A 13,555-nucleotide genomic window follows, 5' to 3' on the forward strand; every position below is an offset into this window, starting at 1 on the left:
CACCGATATCCCATGACCGATAATTTAATATCATTTAAACGTGCACGTGCAAAAGCACGTTATATCCAACGTCAGAGCCAAAGGAAATCTTGGATCTGTTTTAGATCATCCATAACCAAGACTGCCAGCTCAAAAGTAGTCTGGGACAAGATCCAGAAAATGAAGGGAAATTACCCACCATGCCTTTCGGTGATTCTCAAGCACAATGGATGTCCAACTGCAGACCGAACTGCAGTTGTAAATATCTGCAATAACATCATTCCCCCCAGATTTTTTGGCCCTCAAAGAGAAACGTGACACACATCCATCAAACTTCTCTTCAAAAGGGCTTGAACCATATAACAAGCTCTTTACACAAGAAGAGTTAAATGCAGCGCTCTTTCTTATGCATGTAAGTGCTGTGGGGCCCGATGACATCCACTATGAAATGATAAAACATCTGTCACCACATTCTAAAAATCACCTATAAATTTTGTTTAACAGAATTTTCCTTAATAAACAATTTCCAGATTCCTGGCGGAAAGCAATCATTCTTGCCTTCCCAAAACCAGGAAAGGATCCTAGAAATCCAAGTAACTATCGTCCTCTTTCTCTGACAAGCTGTTTGTGCAAAGTCCTGGAAAGAATGGTTAATGCCCGTCTTGTGTGGTATTTGGAAACAAATGGTTTGCTTTCCAGGACACACTGCGGCTTCCAAAGAGACAGATCCATTTTGGATCATTTTTATCCGACTTGAAACATACATTAGCATTAGCATTAGTAGAGGCATTTGATGCAAGAAAGCAAGCTTATGCAGCATCAGCCAAAAAAAAAAAAAAAAGTAACATAAATAAATAAAAATAACCACTTCCACTTCACCCCTCTGTTCGTTCGAAATACCTGTCCAGCTGAGCCTTAAACTTATTTAGACTATCAACTTCCACGACAAGGGATGGAAGTCTGTTCCACCCACCAACCACCCGCTGGCTAAAGGCAAATTTCCGCACATCTATCCTACATCTGTCTTTCCTCAATTTGAATTTATGCCCTCTCAGGTGATTTTTCTGAGCTAGAGGAAGAATCCCATCAGCATTGAGCATGCTCAAACCATTCAAGGCTTTGTACACCTCTATCAGATCACCCCGCTGGTGCCTAGTTTCCAGACACTGTAATTTGCAAAACTTAAGCCTTTCTTCGTAAGAGAACCCCTTTGTCCCATTCACCAATCTAGTTGCCCTTCTCTGTACTCGTTCCAGCAGCTCTACATCCTTCCTGAAATGAGGCCTCCAGGCCTGTATACAGTACTCTAGGTGTGGCCTGACCATTGCCTTATACAAGGGAATAATCACCTCCTTATCCCTGCTAGAAAAATTCCTATATATCATTGACAATACACCATGAGCTACTCTTGCAGCTCGTCTGCACTGCTCAGAGAACTTCATATCTGCCTGCACCACCACCCCCAGGTCCCTTTCATTCTCTACCACTGTCAGTGTAGTACCACAGAGTTGATACGTTGCTCTGGGGTTGCTGTTTCCCATATGTAGTACTTTACATTTGTCAATGTTAAACTTCATTTGCCACCTCGAAGCCCATCTGCTCAACCTTTCCAAATCCTGTTGCAGCAGCATAGTGTCAGTAGTGTCCTTGACAACCCCGCCAACCTTCGTATCGTCTGCAAACTTGGACATTAAGCCTGATATACCATCATCAATATCATTTATAAATACAGAAAACAATAAAGGCCCCAATACTGAACCCTGAGGGACTCCACTAATAACATTAGTCCACGATGAGCAGTGTCCATTGATTACCACTCTCTGTCTTCTCCCCCTCAACCACCCCTTTATCCATAGCAGCAACTTGCCTCCAATGCCACACTGCTCCAATTTGTGCAGCAGTCTTCCATGTGCAACAGTATCAAAAGCCTTTCTAAGATCCAAGTATATAATATCAAAGTTATTCCCTGCATCCAGTTCTTTTGTGACTGCATCATAGTATCCAATCAAATTGGTCAGGCAAGACTTCCCCTTAACAAAACCATGCTGTGTCCTAGCTATAACTGAAGTCTTGTCTAGATGATCCTGCAGTGCTTCTTTCACCAGTGCCTCCATTAATTTTCCGGGAACAGAAGTTAAACTCACAGGTCTATAATTACTTGTGTCAGCCTTTGATCCCCCTTTGTGAATTGGGGTCACATTTGCACATCTCCAGTCAATGGGTACCTCCCCTGAGTCCAAGGAAGCTCTCATAATTATGGCTAAGGGTTTGCTTACCTCCTTTGCTGCCTCCTTTAATATAACTGGATAGATCCCATCCACCCCAGGTGCCTTTCTTGTGTTTATCTTCAACAATTTCTCCTCCACTTTGCTCTCAGTTATTACAAGATTCTCTAGCTTACTGCTAGATTTGAATACACCTCTGGCATTCCCCTCGCTGAATAACTCCTCATGTGTGAATGTCGATGCAAAATATTCATTTAGTTTGTTAGCTACCCGAGCAGGGTCATCAACAGTTGACCCATCGATCTCAAGTGGACCAATCTGATTCATCCCCTTCCTTCTAGAGTTTACATAAGTAAAGAACTCTTTGCTGTTTTTCTTCGCATCCCTTGCCAAGGATCTCTCGTAATCTGCCTTCGCCTGCCTAACCTCCTTTGTAACTTGGTTACAGATCAACTTGTATCTATCATAGGCGTCCGTGTCACGTGTTAATTTGTATGTATCCCATGCATTTTTCTTCTCTGCCATATGCCTCATTAGTTCATCTGACAACCATTTAGGCCTAAACCTTGAACAATATTTCTTAGTTGGTATGTAAAGCCTAGTAGCTTCCACGATAAGTTCTTTGAATGCTTCCCATTTTGAATTTGCTGTTGGCAATATCATCAGTTGATCCCACTGTATAGAATTTAAATATTGTCTCAGTCCATTGTAGTCGCCTTTACGAAAGCAATACCCCTTCCCTTTACCCCTAATGGTAGTTACCTCTTTGAGTAACTCCCACTTCAGCACACTGTGATCACTGCCACCAAGTGGTTCATTTATCTGCAGATTCTTAATGCATGAAGAATCACTACTGATAATCAAATCAAGAGTATTACTCCCTCTAGTTGCCTCCCGAACATGCTGATGTAGAAAACAATCATCCAATAAATCCACAAAAGCCTTGCTACTGTGTGAGTGACCAGCCCCCAAATTCCAGTCAATATCTGGGAAATTAAAATCCCCCATTATAAGACTCTCTGATTTACTGGCCCACTCTATTTCTCCGAACAGTTTCTTATTATACTCATCAGAGTCATTAGGCCTATAGCACACTCCTACTCTCAATTTTGATCTCCCAATGCTTATGTCACACCAAACTGACTCGACACTGCACTGTCCAGCGATGTCGACTGGCTTCACTTCCTTGGATTTTATGTGTTTTTTAACTAATAGCATAACCCCTCCTCCCTTCCTATCCTGTCTATCCTTTCTGTAGACATTGTACTCCCCAAATTCCAGTTCTGCATTTCTTATATCTGTGTGACACCACGTCTCTGAAATCCCCACAATATCTGCCTTTGATGTTTTGAGCAATACCTCAAATTCATCAAATTTATTTACTAAACTCCTAGCATTGGTGTACACACAAGTATACATGCACCTGTTCTTTTTCTTAGCTACCCTAACACAACCCATGTGTTTACTTGTACCCCAATGATTCCCAGCAGTCTCTGAAATATCCTGCATCTTATTTTCCAGGCTGCGGCTCATTCCAATAGAAGCAGTGCAAGAATCACTTTCACCTCTGCCAGTGGCTACTGTTAATCTATTAGTCCTTGTATCCCCCCAATCTAGCAGTTTTCCGACCCACCTAACATTGCCTCGATAGCATCAGCAAACATTCTTGCACCCTTTCTATTTAAGTGTATCCCATCCCTGTAGAAGCAGTCTCTCCTGTTAACAAGTACAGACCAGGCTGAAAAAAATTCTACCCCTTGAGCCCTGCACAATCTTTCCAGGGCCGAATTGATTGACAGGGCTCTCATCATATACTCCCTCCTATCGTGTCTGGGCAGAATTGCAGACACTTTCAATTTCAACCCTAATTCACGGCTTTTTTTCATCAGTGACCTGTACTTGTCAAGTAATTCCGCCGGTCTCCTACTCTTAATGTCATTAGTGCCAACGTGTACAACTATATCACCTTTTGTGCCCTTAAAAGATGATATCCGCTCTACAACGTCATCAACTTTTGCCCCTGGCAGACATACCCTGGTCCTATTCCACCTATCCTTTTTACAAAGCATGTTTCCCGTTTCCCTGACAATAGAGTCACCAACAACTACTAGTTCCTTTGGGACCAGCGCATTCTGCCTTGGGGGTTGCCGCTGTGTTCCGCGATGACCAAGTGCAAGCTCTGGCATTGGTGTGGGCAGCTGAGAGCTTGATGGGCCCCTCACTTGTAATCCTTCGAGGGCATCCACCCTATCCTTCAAGCTCTCATATAGGCCCATAACAACGCTGAGTTGTCGCCTTATCTCCTTACACTCCTTGCATCGCACACACACAAAGACATCCCCCATGGCAGTATCATGTCCCATACTTGACTGCTCCGCAAACATCAAGCAAATAGTGCATCTTACAAGGCTGTGATTCAGAGGACAACTGCCCCCCTCAGTTCTCCCCTGGGCCACAGCATTCCCATTAGCTTGAGCCCTTTGCTTTGCTGCTCTGGTTTGAGTCATGATTTAGAGTTACTTTCAATAAAATTTCGATTTCTGTACAAAATTAAATCCTAAACTTGTATCCAAACACAGTTATAACGCTATATTTACGTTTCAGTAACGAGTGTTATCTACGAAATATTTACGTTTCAGTAACGAGTGTTATCTGCGAAATCCCTTTATATAACTTTCGTATCAAGTTATGTATTAATTATTTGTTTTTACTAATTATTTATGTTACGTAACCTAAGTGGTTATATGTATAATTAATTATGTTAAATAAAATTAATTATATTACGTTTGTAATCTAAGTCGTTATATGTATTTATTTAAACGTACAATTTAACTGCTAACGAAGTTCAACTAACGCTATCTAGTACGGTATATCGTATCACAAAGGCGGGAAAATTACGAACGGTTAGCGGAGTTGAAACACGTGGAAACCTTTACCGATACTTTTATGCAATTACAAGGCCGAGTAAAGAATAAATACACCAAATTAATCAGAAAATCACAAAATAATGTTATACTACTAAATTTAAATCAAAAGTTTTAGAAAAACAATAATTTCAAATCAATAAATAAGAAAAATCCACTTAGCGGCTTTGAAAACGACCGTCTGTAGTAGCCTCGTCAACATACCTCCAATTGTGATGCATTTGTGATGCTTTTATTAAATCCGAGCATCTGGTAGCAGTTTTCTTTGATATCGAAAAAGCGTTCAACACAGCCTGGCAATTTGGAATATTACAAGACCTCTACAACTTTGGTCTTAGGGGTAACCTCCCTCTCTTTATTAAAAATTTCCTTTCAAATCGCCATTTTCAAGTTCGTTTAGGATCCACTCCCTTGAGAGTTTTGTCAGGAGGAGGGAGTCCCACAAGGGTTTGTTCTAAATGTCACGCTTTTTGCAATCAAAATAAACTCTATCACAGAACAATGCCCTCTATGTAGACATCTTTACTATATTTTGTCATTCATTTAAAGGCAACTGTGGAAAACCATAGATCACCTTACATTTTGGTCATTAGCTAATGGGTTCAGATTTTCATCACAGAAGACCGTTTGTGTACACTTCTGTCGCAAACATAATCTTCATCCTGAACCAGATTTAAGGTTTGGACAAAACAACATCCCAGTCGTAGCAGAAGTCAAGTTCCTTGGACTTATTTTCGACAAAAAGCTGACTTTTCTTCAACATATTCGTCAGCTTAGGACAAGGTGTGTTAAAGGGCTTAACATCCTTCATGCCCTTTCGTCAACTTCATGGGGTACAGATCGGGCTACCCTTCTTCGTCTCTATCAAGCCCTTGTCCACCCTAAACTCGATTATGGGTCCCAGGTATATGGATCTGCCAGAGACAGCGTACTTCGGTGGTTAGATCCAGTCCACCATCAGGCCATTCGGACAGCCACAGGAGCATTTCGCACATCTCCAGTCCAAAGCCTTTACGTTGTAGCAAATGAACCATTCCTATCTCTTCGACGTAAGCAGTTGTCTTTACATTACACCTTTAAATTGAAAGCCCTGCCTGATCATCCCACGTGGGCATCAGTTTTTGAGCCACTTTGGGAAAATCTCTATAATGCCTGTCTGACTGCCAACAGACCTTTTGTTATTTGGATCCAAGGGCTGTTAAATGAACTAAACATGACGGTAGACAACGTTGCCTAGTCACTAAGAAAATGCCTTCCACCCTGGTATGCACATCTGCCAACTTCTGACTTCTCCCTTAAGATCATGGAGAAGGCTAGTACGCTGCTGTCAGTCTACCAACAGCTCTTCGCATCACATAGGGAGAAGTACTCTGACTTTCTGCCAATCTATACAGATGGCTCGAAGTCGGAATCTTATGTGAGATCTGCTGTCGTATTTCCTCACAAGACATTATCATTTAAGATCCCACAAGAAACTAGCATTTATATTGCAGAGTTGCATGCAATTGAATTAGCCCTTGAGTTCATTATAAATAGCGATTACCAAAGGTACATGATTTACTGTGATTCATTGAGCGTGTTACAGGCTCTAGTATTGATGAGGTACAACTTTCATCCGGTCCTGTCCCGGATCCGGCAGATGCTTTGTTCTGTCGTTGAATCAGAATTTGACATTCGCTTCTACTGGATCCCAAGCTAATTCATTTCTGGGGAAATGAATTAGCTGATGCTGCTGCTAAATCAGCCATTTCCCTGGATAATCATTGCCTGTCAGTCCCCTATACAGACTACAGGCAAATAATACGCTCTAAACCATATTCCCAATGGTAAGACTCTTGGCACGGACAGACCACAAATGAACTACATCATATTAAGCCTGTAATCATGCAATGGCAGTCCAGACTATGCAGGGTCCGAAAAGAGGAAGTTGTTCTTGCTCGGCTCCGCATAGGTCATAGCCATCTAACACACTCACTTTTGCTGAGGGCGGATGGCCCACCTATGTGTGAGATGTGTAACGTTATTTTAACTTTCTCACGTTTTTATCGAATGCCCTGTCTTTAGACAATAATTTTTTAGAACTTTTAATAATCTGGCTGAACCATTTACACTCAGTCAGATTTTAGGTGACAGAGACAACATGTCTGACGTTTTTAACTTTTTACACTCAATAAATTTATACACAAAGATTTAAGTTTATATTTTATACCTTTTATATAACCTTTAACCATAGTATCATATTTACCTTTTTTGATGTAGCAGTCTGTTTTTAGGCTGATCAATATTTTTGTAATAGTTTTATTTTTGATTTGGCGCATTATGGCCACGGCTGCCAATGCGCCATTAAAAACCAAATCAACCTCTGTTAAAAATTGGGCTAAGTCCATAACTCCACCTTCTGTCTACCAACTGTATGCTGCCCACCGAGCCGAATATTCCGACTTCTTGCATGTCTTCAATCATGGCTTGAAGCCGGAGTTGTCTATTGGATCTGCTGCTATCTTTCCAGGTCGTTCTATATCTGGGAAGATTCCCCAGGAATGCAGCATATATATACAGCTGAGTTGTATGCTATAGAGTTAGCCTTGGACCACATTAAAACCCATAAGTATCAAAAGTGTATGGTGTACACTGACTCTCTAAGTACACTGCAGTCTTTATCGGGAAGAGGTATAATCCTCATCCATTTGTGACCCGGATTCGGCAGACACTACACTCCTTGTCTGAGTGTTCTTTCGACATTCGTTTCTTCTGGATTCCAAGCCACATTGTGATTGGGGGAAATGAACTGGCAGATGCTGCGGCCAGATCACCAGAATCCCACAACACTTATTGCCTGTTAGTCCCCTATACAGACTACAGGCTGCTAATACATGCTAAAGTACTCTCCCAATGGTAACAATCTTGGCATGAGCAAGTCACAAACAAGCTCTATCAGATAAAGCCTGTAATTCGACACTGGCAGTCTAATCTGCACATTAACCGCGGAAGTTGTTCTAGCCTGCCTCCACATAGGACACAGTCATCTTACACATGCATTTCTGCTGAGGGCAGGTGACGGTCCCATGTGTGAGAACTGTGGCACCATTTTAAGTATTTGTCACATTTTAACCGAGTGTCCACGTTTCAGACACGAATGTGATTTATATTTTACCGCCTTTAGTCATCTGGCTGAGCCTTTTACACTCAGTCAGATTTTATCCGACAATGACCATGTGTCTGCTGTGTTTAGCTATTTAAAATCAGTAAACCTTTTTACTCATATTTAAAATTTACCTTTTATTATTTCTTCATTGATATATGTTTTATACCTATGTTATTATATATCCTGACATGGTAGCCTAACTAATTAGGACACTGAATGCTTAATTTTTATATATAATCTGGTTTTGGTGCATTATAGCCTTAGTTGCTAATGCACCAATAAAATCCAAACCAAACCACTTGTCACAATCCTCAAACAAAATGTGTTGAACTGAACCAAATGAAAAAGACATCTCAGCAATTTCTCAATTGGTTAGTTTGATCCACTCAAATGATAGTGTGTACTTCATTGATGTTTTCATTATTCAGGACATTGCTAGGCATCTGCTTCTTTCTTCAAATGAAATATTTCCATCATGAAATGAAAACTACTTTTTTTTTTTTTTTTTTTTCATCATCGCACCATCTCTGCATGCACATTTCTTGGGGTTTTCCTGATTATTAAATGCCATCATATCTCAACCCTTGTATTATTGTGAAACAAAAGTAAGCTATAAGACTGCAGTCAGTGCATTGTAGTCTCAGTTGCTGATACACCCAGAAATCCAACAACAACCTTTTGTGGGGTTCAATAGCTAATTTTCCCAGTTTACAAAATTTTATGTTTGTACGTTGTTCAGTTTTCATTTTCGGTACACCTGGCAACAAGAAAAACAAATGTTCATTAAAACGGTTTTCCACTAGACTGCACATAACAATAAGCTAAACCTTGGTGCACACATGCTCAAAAGATGTGGTTGTAAGCGTTGTTCACAATCTTTTAGCAACTGCTGTGCATTCAAGAATTATGTGATCTTCACCAAACTGATCAAACCTTGTAAATAGGTGGTCCAGTATACTGTTCTATATCAGGATTTCTGCCTTCTGCAGTGCTCTGCTCATCCTTGGGTCCCTCGGGTTCCTATTGCAGTTTCACAAAAAGTGTATTTTATAGCGACTAAATAAATAAATAAAATTCTGTTCATTTTCAAGCTTGCTAAAGCTAGAAGAGCTTACGTACTCATTGTGAGTATGTAAACCCTTCTTCAATACATAAAACCTTGGTTGCCTTAAATTCCATATACATGTGGAATTGAAGGTAACAGGATTTTCTGGTCCCACGGTTCAGATTTGGCCATGCTGTTTTTGTGGCAGCATGTGGGCTCTGATCCGCAACCTCCGAACGAGTGGCTGCACTTGATAACTACCGGACCATGGGTCACCCAGTGCATTAAATGATTTAGCTGAAAAAGTTCATAAGACTAAAAAAAGTGTGGTACTTATCATTCCTTTTAAGTACAAGCAAGTTGATGCCTGTTAAACTGGTGATGCATCTGTTTGCATCACTATTAGTAGTATTATGAAAACTTTGCACTGCCAATTACTCGAATTTTATAGCACAGTGTAATTTGGGAAGGACATTACTTGGTGATTTTCCATGAGATTAAGTTTGTAGTAAAAAAATACTCATATCATGTGAATAATTTTTCAAAATTGGTTTATTAATTACCCATAACTCACTACCAGCTCAAAATTGCACTAAATTTGATAAAAGTGATGTTTCAAGATCCGAACCTTATTATCATACCCATAAGCAAGCTTAAAACAGCGCCTCACTACTTGATGGCCACTGAGATTGGTGTTATCATCAAGAAGTGAGAAACTGTTATTGTGTTATGGTTCTTTGTTGTTGGTCATATTCTAAAGGCTAAATAGTGTTGTAATAATTGTTAAAATTTATATTAAGTCCTTTTGCTTTTAAAATATTTATCAAAAAATTCCAGTGCAGGAATCTCATTAATTACTTGCCTTATTTAGTTTATAAGTTGCTTCAAATTTTTATGTACCTACCATATTTGTTTTTATAATATAAAAAAATTATAATAATTCTGTAAACCAGCAAATTTTATTTTTTACAGTTGTATTTTAAAAAAAAAAAAAAAAAAAAAAAGTCAATCTTGAGAAACTCGTTTATTTTAAAATCACTCATATGGTCGAAAAGGTTGCCAGTCCCCACTGTAGACTGTATAGTTTCAAAAATTAGTGTAAAATACAGTAAAAGAAAGACTCAATATTTTTGCTCATAAACTGCATTAACTGTTAATGTAAGTTGTAACTTACATAATATATTAGTGCAAACATTGTGTTTTTATGTAGCTGTTGCCCATCAGTTTCCTTATTAGCCCATAGTGAATAACATCAATTTTACTACAGTATTTGATTTAAATGCAAAAACAAGTATTATCAGTATGTACTTTACATATGACATGTGTTGTGTTGTGTTTGCTGAGCTATATAAACAGTAAAAATGCAGTGAAATACAGTATATGCATGTCAATCTGGCACTTAATATACATGTATTTGTAAGATAGGAGGAAAAGAATATTTTCTTAGAATTGTTAGTGTAAATTATCATTATTTTATGCAGTGTATGAATGCAACCAAATGCAATCAAAATGCTAAAGGAACAAGTATATTTTTCATCAGGCAAGTATCATGTATCACATGCATAAATCAGTTTCTGTTTGTTGTTTTGCAGGATCCCCCTAAATCTGTGGAATATATCAACCTTAAGAACCCCTCACATGCTCTCAAATCCAAATAGCAGTATCCTTGAATCTAGTATAGCATGGGGTGGGTGGGGTAACACAAATTCAGTGGGTCCTGCAAAACAACAAATGATTTGCTTATAATGTGCATATAATTATTAAATTATATTCAATTTAATAAATTTTGTGCATATATTTTATCTTTACAGCAAAGATTTTGTTGAAGGTAATGATAGAAAATAATTAGATTTTTACACAATTATCTCTTAAACCATGTATATCATCCTGGTTTCCTCAGCAATATCTGGGCTGTTGTTGATCACAATTCATATTTATGCCGAAGTATAGGCATATATATGCCAGACTACCAATGTGCAACCTGGCACATGAGGAGATAATATTGTCACCTCCTTGAGGGAAAAAAAAAAAAAAAAACATTGACAGAGGTGAAAGCCATTTGATTATGTTTAGGATATGGGATCACATGTCTTGGCTGCCATGTTTCCTGACCATCCTTTGTACACAGCTGGTAAACAGTTGTGTTACAAATTATTGTGCTTTGAGAATTTTAAAAGATATAACATTCCACTGTATGAATTTAGAAATAAAAATAATTTATTGAAGCAACTCTAAGAAATACAGGCCTAATAAAACAGTTATATTCATCAGTTGAATACTTAAATGAAATAATTGAAACACAAAAGAAAGAAAGAAAGTGGGGGAAGGACAGGAGAGATTACTGTGTTTTATGGTCAAAGTGTTACAGCATTCAACAGTGCATTTGGAAATTATATAGTCTAAGAAAAAATTGGTGAGGGTATATTTAACTTCAGAGAGCTTTATGGTATATTTAACTTCAGTATACTTTATGGTGACAACTAATATAGGAGAGGAAGGGGACATAAATTCAAATTGAGATAAAATGGTTGCAGGATAAATCTGAGATTTGCCTTCAACCAGCAGGTGGTTGATTGTCAGAACAAACTTCCATCTGTTCTAGAAGTAAGTAGTTTGAATAAATTCAGGAAGAACTAGACAAATTCTTGTAGGATGGGTGGTGAAGTGGGTAGTTTTAGTGTTCGTTGTTTTTTTTTTTTTTTTTCTGATGCTACATAAGCTTGATCTTGATTTTTTTTATTTTTTATTTTATATTTTTTTTCATCATTTGGCGCTGCTAATACTAAGTGTGGTTTTTTCCTGTTGCTTTATAAGAATGTTTTCTAGCATCTTATATTATTAAATAATTGGAATTTCACCACTTTAGCATGGTCCTGCAAAAGCTTACTTGATTGTTTATATATTATTTCTATAAGTAATGACTGTGACATCCTGCTTGAAAAACTGACTCTTTCAGTTGTTATTACTTACAGAAATAGTGCCTTTTTGCTGTTTGTTCTTCTTAGCATCTATAATACTGAAGAAATGCAAAGTTTTAAAGGTTTTTAATTACAAGCACTCCCCTGGCTTGCCTAATACTTGACTTGTGGAAATTCGACTTTACGCAAGTTTCTTCCAGCTGGTGCAAACTTAAAAAAATCACGGAAACGTATTTTGCATCCCGTAGGAATAAATGGAGGTATCGTGAAAATATCATGAAGTATCTTTTTTTTTGGTAATCCATTCCAAGACCTTGGAATTTGAAAATTTTTCACTATGTAATTAGGCTATTTATCTCTCTAAAAGGTCATTTTTATAATGGAAATTGCACTACACTTTCATTGTCATCATATGTTCCATTATAACAATGAATTTCGAATGCCTTTGTGATATTTTTCCAAAACACCTTTCTGATTTATTGGGCTTTTCTGTTAGCACAATCTATTATAAAAGGGTAGTAAACTCAATCTTATTGCATTTGCAATAATACCAATAACTGGAATTCTGTAGTTTTTACATTACGGTATTAGGGTGAAATGAGTTCCCCTTCACTGAAATCTTCAATCATATAAAAAACATAAATTTTCAGAATCTTCTCTTCATTCCTATTTACTTATTACAATGGTGAAGGGAAAGGGACCAACGGAAAGTGCAAGTGCTGGCAGTGCTAGGAAACGAAACAAAATTTATTTAGAAATGAAGACGATTAATGCAGGACAAAGTTTGTCATCTATTGCATGGAATTAGGTCTCTGCTGCTTCAACAGTGAATGCTATTTTAAGGGACAGTGCGTATATAAAAGAACATGTTAAAATGATCATGTTAAAGGATCAACACATTTAATATCAACAGTGATCACAAAACAGCATTCAGGTGCTATATTGAAGATAGAAAAGCTATTAATAATATGGATGGAAAATCAGATTCAGAAGCAAGTACCCCCTGAGTCCAATGGCCATTCAAGCAAAAGCAATAGCCAGGTGGGCAGGAGCAGCAGTGCGTAGCACACGCTTCTTGATTAGACTGGGGTTCGAGCCCATGACCACCAAATATGGAGGATGCGGAAAGGTCAGGGAATGACCACCGCATATCCCCGAAGCAATATGGCCTTAGTTGCTAATGCTCCTTAAAAAAAAACCAAAAGCAAGAAGTATTTATGAAGATATTAAGGATAAATATGGTGCACCCCAAGCCAAGTTCATGGCAAGCAGCGGGTGAAAGTCGCCAGTGCCGATTCTGCAGCTGCGGAGAAATTTTG

At 38.4% G+C, this 13,555-nt stretch overlaps 1 protein-coding gene across 1 annotated transcript in view; it reads left to right on the top strand.

The window, feature by feature from the left end:
* Positions 1–13,555, top strand: part of E(bx) (nucleosome-remodeling factor subunit NURF301 E(bx)) — a 693,176-nt gene that overhangs the window by 567,497 nt on the left and 112,124 nt on the right. The gene's annotated exons all lie outside the window — the stretch shown is intronic.

Source organism: Mastigoproctus giganteus, chromosome 10, assembly GCF_048544385.1.
Source record: "Mastigoproctus giganteus isolate SK-2022 chromosome 10, ASM4854438v1, whole genome shotgun sequence".
In the NCBI taxonomy this organism is placed as follows: domain Eukaryota; kingdom Metazoa; phylum Arthropoda; class Arachnida; order Uropygi; family Thelyphonidae; genus Mastigoproctus; species Mastigoproctus giganteus.